Raw genomic sequence first — 12,430 nt, 5'->3', positions numbered from 1 at the left:
AAAGGACAGACTCTTACTGCATCTATAGGACCTCCTTCTACTCATGTAAAGAGCAAAACAACGTTTCCACACAATCCCATTTTGAATTCAGAAGTTTAGTACTGCTAGTACTTAAGGTGCACTTGATCATTCTGGTTCTTAAACGTACTTTTTATGAAGTGAACTCTGCCACTTCATTTTACAACCTAGTTGTTCTCAGTCAGACTCCAACATTTCATTACTACCTAACTTAGACTGTGTCGTTGCTTGTACCTGATGGCTGAAAGTTAATGAAAGCTACTTCTCTGGAATGAAAAAGGAACCTGTTTCACTAAAATGCTGAAAGTGCTGACACACGGAGGATTTGTTTGCAAGACAATATACAGGCACCCAAAAGTTTAGCTCTTCAAATCCTTCATACTTATTCTGGTGCCATGCAAGAGAAATGCTGTACTTCCTAGAATATGACCGTGAGGTCTCGGTTCACACTTTGCTGACACTACACTGTTGCAGTTACTTTTCCAAAGAGGTGAGGGGTACTCATGTCGTTTGCTTTCTCATCTCATCTTTCTCTTCTCAACGCCATTATACCATGACTTGTTTTGTTCAGTCTTTGAGATCTGGTCAACAATATACCTGTGTAATACCTCTTGTCAAGGTACTAATTTTATCTTTCTTGGTATTTTTTCAGCAAGCAATGTTAACATTTCTTTCAAAGAGCTTTCTGGAGTGAGCATTTGCAGCAGAGAGAAGTCTTTCTCCATGCACAAGGTTACAGTACACTCTTCAGTGGCAGTTCCTGCATGGTGTAGAGTAAAATGACAAAACCCCTCTTTTTTAGGGAGGAATTAACAGGAAAAGCCTGCAGATTTTTGAATCAGACTACTTAGCAGGTAGTACAGCTCTTCCTGTTGTGAAATGATGGGATCCAAGAAGGCAAAGCATGTTGGTACTCTTGTTAAATAAATCAGAAATATATAAGTAGATTAATTTTGAATAATGAATAATGAAAGATTCGTGTTCATATTGATCATTTGATACAATACCAAATGAGATTATAATCTGAGTAATGTGTAGAGGGAAAGACAGCTGTGAACAAGGCAATGTGCATTTCATAGAAACAACAGGAGTCTTGCATTGCTTTAAAGAAATAATGATATTACTTGACATACTATTTTTTCTAAAGTTTTGCTGTTGATGATTATACAGTGCTTACTTTTTATATTCTGGAAGTTTCAGTGCAAAAAGAAGAAATCAATTTACAGTGTGTTGACAATATGTTGACAGTTATTAAAGAAATAGTCACAATTCAGGCTACCTGAATACGGTAGCCTCTTAATAAAAAATCAAATCAAATGAGCCTGTAAGATACCCTTCTGTTATTATAGTGTCCGGGTACAAGACAGATATTACAAAATTTCTGTTTCCATGACCAAAAGGTTTCTGGATTAGTATTCAATCTCTGCCCAGCCCCTTCATTGCCTATCTATCATAAAGAGTTATACAAGAGCTCTTGTTAATATTATAAGCAGAGGAGTCAACAACCTTTGAGCCATTTGTAAAACTGGTACAATGATGTTACTTTGGAATTAATATATCTTTCCATGGCATATGTGTGGCAGCATCGTGATGTGTCACACCCATTACTGGTTTCTTACATCTCAGTATACTAAGCCTTCTCCTGATACTAGATATTTTATGCAAGGTACTTAAAAACAAGCAAACCAATGACAGCTCCAAATTCCTAGGCAGTATTAACTAAAGACAAGACAGTAAGATGTTATGTTGTACAATAAAACAGAACATAAAAGCACAGCCTTGGAATTTGACTACAGGTAAGTTTTACTGAAAACATTTATTCAACCTGGAAGCATTTTAAATTTAAAATTGAAATCCCCCCTCCCTCCCCCATCTCTGATAAAAGATGTACAACACATTGCATGGCTACAAAATAGATTTTTGGCATATTTCAGAATTGGCAGGTTTCCCTCAAACCCTAATTATTTCCTTGGCTCCAGTTTTGGACTTCAGAATAGTCAGTTCTTCCTCAAAGGGAAAACCACAGACTTCCTGGTCATAGCACCAAACCCTCAGCATCCCTTGAGGAAAATTGCCACCCTTAAAAGTGAGATTTCTGACAGAGTACCAATCAGGCATGGCTGGGGTCCAGTTGGGAAGTCAGTCCACAGTGTGAGAGTCCTTGGCCAGGCACAGGCTCTAACAGAGCTTGAAGAAGGGAGTAAAAGCCCAACATGATTGTAAATAGGGCCTCAACAGGTAGAGGTGTGGGTTCCAGGTGAGGCTGGTCAGGGCTATAAAGGCCTGTTAGTGCACTCAGGGCCTGACACAGAAGTGCAAAAATGGCTTTTGTTTCTTGCAAAGCACTGAAATGGCTAGTGTGTGTCAGGGCAGGGGGGTGGGGTATTTCTAACACTGCCAAGAGATCTCCAGCAGTGACTTTGATGGGGGCTATTTTTGATGAGGAATGAAAAGGGAAGCTTTGCCAAAGTGCTGAGTACCACGATCAGCAGCAATGACTTCAAAACAAGGAAGGAAAAAGTGAAGTTGCTTGCTTAGCAGGAGACTCCCTTAAATTTATAGTACCTTTAGCCAGGCACCACCTGCCAAATTCTAAATTACAGATGAGATACGCACCAGAGATAAGAAAAGGCAAAGTTAGTGAAAGACATGATGCACAAATTACTTTGATAGCTATTTGAAAAAATTATGATAGTTATAGCAATTTCTGCATGGCTATTGTATATGAGGAACAGCATTACAAAAGGATTCAATTCTGTAATGACATGGTGAATTGGGAACTTTGCATTCCCACTTCAGTGATAATTTGTGGTGGGTCAGACTATACAGCACTGCACAAAGCTGCACAGGGACACTCAAGCCAGTTCTGAACGACCTGGCAGTCACCTACATAATAAGCTGCACTGTTCCTATTTCAAATGAACTACCTTGATTATCTACCTGTGTGGCATAACAAGATGGGAATAAGAATTCATGATTCCTTCTTTGTAGCCTTGCAGTCTGTGGAGATCTAGAAATCACCACAAAGTATGGGTTTGCTCTGGCACTGCAGGGTAAGTAGGAAGAGAAATCAGCTAAGAAATCAGGACTATCAGTGGAGCTGAAAGGGTGTGTGGATGGACATTGCAGTTTCTGTTGGGCTGCAGAAGTGGCTGGATTAGCTGAAAGAGTAGCTTCTCTCAAGATATGCTTCATGAGGGAGCCTTGGAAGTTGCAAGGGTATTGAAAGCATGTGGAAGACAGGCACCACAGAGCTTCTGACTGCACAAAATAAGTAGTGACTTAAAACATCTCTTCTGGGAAAGAAGAAAAAAGTAAGCTCTAGAGTGCAAGAAAGAAAATGTGCACAGGTGGAGTAGGACCACTTACCTGTTAAATTCCATGTGTGGGACACACCTGTGGGGGAATCCGTATGGCATGCATTGTATTAGCAACATAGCCTGGAGAGGAGGGAATCGGTCAGTGCTTGTTCTGTCCCTGTAGGAAGCAAGGACCGCACGGATACTTCCTTTCAATCCATGGAACTCTGTGGCAGTTGTGTTCCTGGCACCCAAATACAGCAGCTGCAGGAGGAGGAAATCAGATTCTGTGTATTCCTAAGAGTGCTTATTTGGCCTCTGCTGTCTGCCTAAGAGTTGGATTGGGTGCTTCACATTCACCGTGGATGTAGCACTGGTTCAGCACATTGGAACAGAAGCAGCAAGTGAGGGAAGTCTTCCTGTGCATCCTCATTTGCTCCTTACTTGTCTGACAGCTGGGAATAGATTGGCCCCTGCTACGTGTCTGCTTCTTAATAGACAGAAAGGAAAGGTATAACTAGTACTTACAGTGGGTGTGAATACAAGGTAGGTAAGCTCTAACCTTAAGAGAAAGACTGGATATGTTTTCCATTGTTAGATAGTTATTCCAGAGGAGCCTAGCTGCTCAGATCATTCCCTCTATTAGAAATCAAGTGCCACAGCTAGTTTCCAAGAACACTAGACTTCCCTGACTTTTTGCATTCTTCAGACTCTTTCTTCCTCTTTCATTATTCATGTCATTAAATTTCCCTTGTTCCGATATTGGTCTTCAAGCTTCCAAAGTGTTTATGGGTTATACTCAATCTGACAAATGTTTATACAGTCCCTTCTACTAAAGTCATTAGTGCTTGTTCTCATTTCTTTCCTGCTTTTCATTTGTCATCATCAGAGGAATTGCATAAGTCACAATAATCAAGCCCAGATTCATTAAGTCTATAACCAATGTTTTTATTCTAGCACCTGTTCCTCTCCTACTGAGAGGGCAGGGATGCATTCCAAGTCAAATTCTGATGCTCTGCTTTGGTTTCAGGATTTCTGAGCAAAAAGTTTTAACAGCAGTGGGGTTCTGTCATGTCAGTGAGAGCTGGATTTGTTATTCTGAAAATCAGATGCCTGTTGTGTTCCTGGAGGCAATTCCTTTTCTTACAATATGGACATAACACCCTAATTTTCTACCTGTGCCTTGCTCACATTCCAACATTGAAGATATTTGCAGAAAAGAAAATGAAGTTTCCATTTAATTAGTTATCTGATTGCAACATTTTAATCATCTTCCCCGAGTATTATTCCCTTTATTCTAAAGCATAGCAGCACTGCAAAATACACAAATGCATTGCATGCCATAAAATCTACCAATGCCAATTATTTTTATCAAAATGGACCTGTATGAAGTATACATGATTACTTCACAGACATTTATATGTGATCATTTTCTCAGTCTCGTGCCCACAGTAAAGATGCATGAAATACCATCACTGTTATGCCACTTGAAATGGACAAAACCACTAAGCATGAAGTTCCTGCTGAAGTACAGAACTGTCAAGGAGAACAAGGTAATACAGATACTTGATTTAAAAGATTTCTTCACTGAAACTGGTCTGATTTAATGTTAGGTATCAATGGGATCCTCATCTGCCTCCAATAGAAAGTTGTATTTACCATCTTCCCTTTGGGAGCAGCAGCTCTTACATCCTGATGTAACTCGAATTTGCTCCTCTTTGCTTGAAAGCATGCCTATAGGTTATTGAATTCTAGGTAAGAGTTATGACATATAACCATGCAAACTTAATGACTGCCATCTTAGTCTCAGAAACTGCAGTTACCTCGCCACTATATAAGGCACACCTATAATTAAAGTAACAATTAAGCTTTATCTTTACCTAATAAATTGCAATATCTTGATGGCCTCAAGATTTAACTATCAGTTCTATGCTCTTTAACATTTAATTGCTACACTCCACCGCTGAATTTACGAAAGGTCACACTAACTGGGAAAATTAGATGGTTAGGGGAAAGTATGTCCACTCTTAAGGTTGATATAATGGGTGAACCCATGAAAGGTTTTGGCTATATCAGCTGCTCAGTTGTAGATCTGCTTTGAGCTTGTACAAACTGCAGAATATCTCAACATTTCCACAAAAATAAATGGAGAAACTGGACTGGGACCTATAAGTGTTACTACAAGCGATGTGATGTTTTGCCATTTTGTAGATTTGTGGCTTGGTTGCCAGTAATCAGGCTGATACAATAGACAATTAGTTAAGGTATTGGTCTTTCTATACCTGTACAAGCACAGTTAATCGCACTGTGTATGTAATTTGAGCAAGGAAAATGCTATTTATTCCACATACAGATGAGCTTCCATGTGCATAAGAGCATTTCTCATCTTCTAAACTGCTCTGCTAACTGGTTGCCAGGTCCTCTCTTGCAATGCATTTGACTGTAAAGACTCAATAACTATAATTAGTGCTCAGCTAACTTGGAATTGTGCTGGGATGTTACAGTTGTACTTAGTCCCTGGGAAAAATATTGCAACAGTGTGCTTCCTGGTCCATATCTAAGGAAAAATTACCTTAGCTGAACATAACGCTCACCTTTCAATTCTTGGATTTTGAAACAGGAAATTCCTATGTAGGTATCTATGTATTTGCAATAACTATTTTTATATAATGCTTTCTGTTATATAAATTCTTAGTTACTTACATAACTGCAAGGCCTACTTGGTCTTATTTCCAAAGGGTCATAATGTGCTGCAGCTGAATGGCAAGAAATCTTCCTTTTCCATTCAGCTGTCAGCTCTCCTTTGGCTGGAGAGGGACTCAACTGTGGTGGGATGATATGGTTTCATGTGGTGCAGCAGGCAATCTGAGTTTGGGGAAGAAGATGACCATTGGGTCCCATTGGCTTGTGTGGCTGATGTGGGGCTGGGGCAGACTCTTTGCTTCTGTAGGTCACTGTCCAAATAGGAGGACGGTCTCTGAGCGAGGCGAACGCCAGAGGTACAGGGCTGTTCGCTTCCTGTTAACAAAGCTGACAGTTGCTGATTATCAGTACTGCTGCAGACTAGCATTGAATGTGCTCCTTTGTAAAAGGTGAAAGGGAGACTCCCTCAAGAGATCAGAGCACCCCATTGCCCTTGTTTGTATTCTGTGTTCCTCTTGAACACTGCTTCCTCTCTTGTGCAGCTGACTAGCTGGGAGATATGTTAACTCTGAATCCAAATGCAAGGGTAGCAAGAAAATCTTCTGGAGGCAGAGGTTTGCATTTGTACAGTTGTGGCACTAAAGTTCTAATGCTTTTTGTTGGATTCTTTAGATGACTTATGGCCCAATAAATAGAAACATGTTTGAAGTTGCAGAAGGATATTTCCTACATGTTGCAAAGTAAGACATATAGTCATAGCATCAAATATTTTTTTTCTGTACTGTCTAAACCATTCATATAGTACAGAGTAAGATAAGAAAATTCAATTTACTTCTTTCATACTTTAAAGGCATGTAGTATAGTTTTAAAGGATGCAATAATATTTAATTTAGTCAGAGTATGTCCTGTTCCTTAGATATCCTCATGTTAAAGGTCAGTATTATTGCTAACAAAGGTTAGTCTTAAAAAACTTAAAACCAGCCATAAAAACTTCAACATAAGTTCAGGAAGTTCAGCTCAGGAATAGCCTCTGCTATTGCAGTACTATGAAATATAGAGGGAATGGTGAGACCACATCAGAAATGAGAGATTTCTTCTGCTCTGTAATTTGCTGCTGACATCAGTGTCAGGGAGATAATCATTAACAGGATTAATGCAGTAAAGATTATACCATCTATATATATATTTTTTATTCTTTCCCTAGCATGACAACCATTAACCAGCTTTCCCCGATGAAGACCAATTTAGATAAAAGTGGTAGATTGCTGGATATATTCTGAAGAAGGGTCTATTTCTTTCTCAACCCACTTTCTCCTTCCTGACCTCTGATGTTGAAGTCTAAAGGCTCACATGATCTGCATTCACCTCGTTCATGGTACACAGCCATTTCCTTGTGGTAATGGCCTGGTGCAGAGGCAAGGCTTCTTATCATCAGTTGTGGGTTAATCTAAAAAGCTGGAATCCTGATCATAGTGGTACAAAAGGGTCAGGAGAAATTACAGGTAAGTATTCTTGTTTGTGTTTCCAGGGACCTCGATGAAAAACATTCTCCTTATCTTCAAAGGGGTTATTAGCAGCTGCTCAGCTTCCACATCTTTAGTATGTATCCCAGAGACAATGGACTCATAGTGGAATCTCACTGAAACAAGCAGCACTGTGACCTTGCTAGGAAAGAACCAGGTCCTCTAAACTTTGAAGAGAAGCCAACAACTAATGGTGTATTGTTGCTGATGTTTTTCCAAGGTAGCCAAAAATGCAGTGACAATAATCACATTGACTTGAAGTGAAAGATTCAAGAAACCCTTGTTCAGAGAGGTCTATATCACAATTACTAAAGCTGCTGCAAGTGGGGGAGCCTTGTGTGTCTGAAACTTGCATGTTTCTACGAAGAGGAATTCCAATACCTTTTAAGGACTTAGTTATTTTCCTCTTGTTGCGAGTCTTAAATTCAGGCACAATGTAAGGGATTTTCATCTTGTCATGTATGTGGAAAAAGGTGCTGGGAAGGAAGATCTAATATTGCCTTAACATGTCCTCATGGGACTGGAACAAAGAAGGATCTGGACAACAAATACTGTTTTATCTTTAAGGTTTTGTAAAGTGTCCCTAAACTAGGATGAAGGGACTATTTTAACCTCATCCTTCCTTTTTTAGTCATAGAATCATAGGATGTATTGGGTTGGAAGGGACCTTTAAAGGTCATCTAGTCCAACCCCCCTGCAGTAAGCAGGGACATTTTTACTAGATCAGGTTGTTCAGAACCCCATTAAGCCTGACCTTCAATATCTTTAGGGATGAGGCCTACTTTCTTTCTGTGATTCCAATGAATTTTATCTTAGTAGAGATCTTTTCCTTACTGTATCTCTTCATGTTTAGCCCATAAACAAGAAAATTTTATTAAAGTCTAATGGGGCTTTTAAAAGATTCAGAGGTTTGAATAATTATTAAAACATTCTATTCTTGCAACAAATTTTACAAACAGGCTTTTTCCAACACACTCCTAACCAGAAAACTTCAGTTGTAGCCCAGCTAACTCTGGTGTATTCCTAAGGAGTTCTCTTAGCCTTCAGGCTGGGGGTAGGATCCATTATCACAGAATCACAGAATCGTAGGGGTTGGAAGGGACCTCAAGAGATCATCGGGTCCAACCCCCCTGCCAAAGCAGCTCCCTAGCTCATATTGCACAGATAGGCATCCAGACAGGTCTTGAATATCTCCAGAGATGGAGACTCCACCACCTCCCTGGGCAGCCTGTCCCAGGGCTCTGTCACCCTCACTGTGAAAAAGTTCTTCCACATGTTGGTGCGGAACTTCCTGTGCTCCAACTTGCAAGCATTGCCCCTTGTCCTGTCTCCACAGATCACTGAAAAGGGGCTGGCTAATTCCCCCTGAATTCCATGCTTAAGATACTTATAGACATTAATTAGATCCGCCCTTAGTCTTCTCTTCTCAAGACTGAACAGCCCCAGTTTATTCAGCCTCTCCTCATAGGGGAGATGCTCCAGGCCCTTAATCATCTTCATAGCCCTTCTTTGGACTCTCTCCAGGAGATCCCTGTCCGTTTTATACCAGGAAGCCCAGAACTATTATTCTCATTCTTGCTAATAATTATGATCCAGTTCAATTATAGTTCATTTATTTGATAAAAAAGGGGTTCATCACTACCTCAGAGCACCATCTCAGCACAGTGGAAATGGCTTTTTCTGTGTTGGATATCTTCTGTGACGTGGGGAATACTTTACTACTTGGAGACAGGCCTTCCTCAATACAGAAAACGTGACCAGTCCATAAGCTATTTTTTTTTATTGCTGAAATGCCAGGAATCCTTAATTCTGCCATAACTCCCTTGTCAGAAGGGGCTGAACAGCATTCTTCTATATCCCCAGATACTGCCAGCTGAAGATGGTCTGATAGTAGTTTTCCCAACAGTGCAGAGGCAGAAGTGGCTAATGCTGTGCCCAATACCAATCTGCACCTGGTAGTCACATCTGTCTAGAAGAGTGAGTCTAAAAGGTCTATCACTACAGTTACAGAAATGTTACATTTCTAACACTCAGACTGTGTGGAATTCCTCACCCTCCATGGTGAACCAGCCTTTAGATAGAAAATTTCCTTGAAGGCAGTAAGTGGTATTCATCTGCAGCCATAAAAATGAGATGAGAATTTTCCTGAGAACTCTGAAAGCCCCAGAAAAAGCGAGATGCTGTTATAACAGATAATGTGTTTTCTTTCATATTATGACAGGAAACATGTCCTCAAGCAACCCTGTATGGCACACAGTGGTGGTGACATAGTGACATATTCTGGCAGTCCACATGGCATAAATACTTAGCTGTTGGCGCCCTTCTGTATGGAATATGCAGCCATACCTCCAGAGGAAGATTAATAAGAACAATTTGTAATTATGATTGTGGCCATGATTATGAAGGATGGCACTGAGTTTCCCCTTACTGCTCATGCAGAATAGAACTGTCAGATATTTTATGGTCACTACACTTTGAATCTTCTGTATCTTGCTGTGATAACTGTAACATAAATATTCCCACATTAATATTTAAGAAACGACTTTATTTTGGTATTGTATGGCATTTGCATAATTATCACTGAAATTCGTGGCAGATTCAAACTGTCAAGTCTGTTTACATTGCAGTGGAAAAGTATTTACTGATCCGTACAAATGTTATATTTGCATCTGTAACAGAAAATGCATTCTTCCTCAGTTTGCTAATGAGAAAAAAATGTACATCTGGTTAAAGAAACTTTGTCAGAGGCAGAGCTGGCATTTCCCACATCCCATTAATATATGGATACACTTCTTTCCCCCTGGAATTTCAGTCAGCTATGAGAACATATTGTTGAGGAAATTGAGTGGTACCAGAATTTATATGAAGTATTAAACCCCAGGCTCCTGAGGTGTTGACTTATAATGGTCACAGTCTCATTTGACTGGCCAAGTAACAAGTACAGCATTAATATAGGATTTAAAACTAGAAAAATAAAATCAATGGGATGTTGCCCTGTCCTTCAGAGCTGGACATCTGGGGCCTTAGAAGCAGTGTCTGCGGGAGGAGGTGCTGAGTATGTGAGATGATTTAGCACTGGGGCACTCAGGTCTCCATCACAGCTTTTAAACCCTTGAATGATAAACTGGATGCAAACCCGCAAGCAGACATACTAGTTTAACCTCAATAGAGATCAAATGAAGCAGCACTGGTCCAAAGGTGGCTTTGAGGGACCATAACCTCAAACCTGGGGCAACATGATAGAGCTTCAGAAGTCAGAATAAGTCCCAACAGATTGGGTACATCTGGGTTGGAGCTGGCCATGCTAGTCCTTAGCTGGTTTTGTGCAGAGAATTCAGTGACTTTGGCCCATGCTTTTGTGTTAACTGCAGAGGAGAAGACATCTGAGGATTTGGCTCTCTGTCAGTCCAAAGAGTGCAGTCCTGGCTTCAACTCTTCTTGTCCTGCGGGATGCAGAGGGAAATTGTTGCACTCTGTAACATCTTCTGCATTGCAAAAAGAAATTGAATTAGAAGATTTAGTCTGAAGAAGCAAACTCTCAAATATCAGGGTTTGGGTTCCAACCAACATAGGTCGGGCTTAGAAAACACCAGTGTTTTGAGAGTTCACACACACAGAATCACAAAGAATGTTTGTTAGGTTCTCTTTGTCTTTGGAAGCACAGGTGATAAAATTCTAGACCTGTCCTTTGAATTAGAAAGGCTGCAGGTGTTCTTGTCAAAAAACAGAACTTGACAATTCCTGTTAGCAGGAGCTGAGCACACTAAGGAAAGTACCTATGAGACTTGAAATAAAACCAGCACCACATCCTGCAGAACTGATAATCCTGTATAGTCTCAGACTTCTTGCTCTACTGATTGCCTTGAAGAATTTATAAGTGATCTTCAACTGGATAGGTCAAAGATAGTTACCAAAATGCCTTGCTCTATGAATACAGGTGTGACAGAATCAGAAATGCTTTGTTGGCATTAAGCTGCTTAAGAAAAACATTCCTGTTTTGAACCTGGGTTTTATTTTGTACAAATGTCTATGCTAAATTGAGATGCTTGAACATTTCACTTTAACGCTCCATCATTTAAAATTGTACTCTTAACTACTTTTCCCCATTCATGATAGTGGCCTTTAAAGTAACAATTATCTCAAAATGTCCAAGAAATGAATAACTGAACTGTGAAAAATGTCTCCATATTAAACACATAGAAGGAACAAGCTGCTTCTTGGCTGCCAACACTTGACTCTTTCCATTAATAAATGTAGCTCCCTCATTCTAACCTGCACCACTATACTTTTATCTTCAAATGGTGCCCATGAAATTGTGTATCATTCAGAAGAACTGCCTCTGAAACATTTCTCTGGGGCTAAGGCATTTCTCATTTGTGGGCATATTCACACTAGGAGCCTGTTTCATTGATGTTTTTTAAATCTTCCTTTGGAACTGAATTTGCGTTTTAATACAGGTGCTGCTTGCATCTGTATTTGGCAGTGGCCTAGGTTTTATGTAATTTGGAAATGTGGTTAAACTGGAAAATTGACATAACCTTTAAAATCTTAGTCTGAGTTTAAGCATTTTTTCAAGAGGTTTATAGTAGTTTGGTTTGTATCCTCTGTAGTTCAAACTGAAACTTCATGGTGTTAAGGCTTCTCTGCATTTCCTCAGTGTTTGAATTTTTTTTTTAATTTCAACTTTTACTTCTCTGTTTAATAAAACATAAAGTAGTCTCAGTCCTGTGCTGGGCCAGACACAATCTCCAATGACAGATTATGATAGAAATTGGATACCTAAAAGCCTGGAAAGTGCCTCCAGGAACAGGGTTAGTGCAATACAGTGGGATTTTTTTCTGTTCTTTCTGCAGTGTGTCCAACTTTCATCCTGAAATGCCTACCTTGCTTCTACAAAACTTTCACCTCTCCAGATGTGACTGACAGCTCTGAGCTCTCCCTGTGATG

This window comes from Gallinula chloropus (assembly GCF_964237585.1).
Source record: "Gallinula chloropus genome assembly, chromosome: 4".
Taxonomy (NCBI): domain Eukaryota; kingdom Metazoa; phylum Chordata; class Aves; order Gruiformes; family Rallidae; genus Gallinula; species Gallinula chloropus.
Note: the sequence above shows the minus strand (reverse complement) of the source record.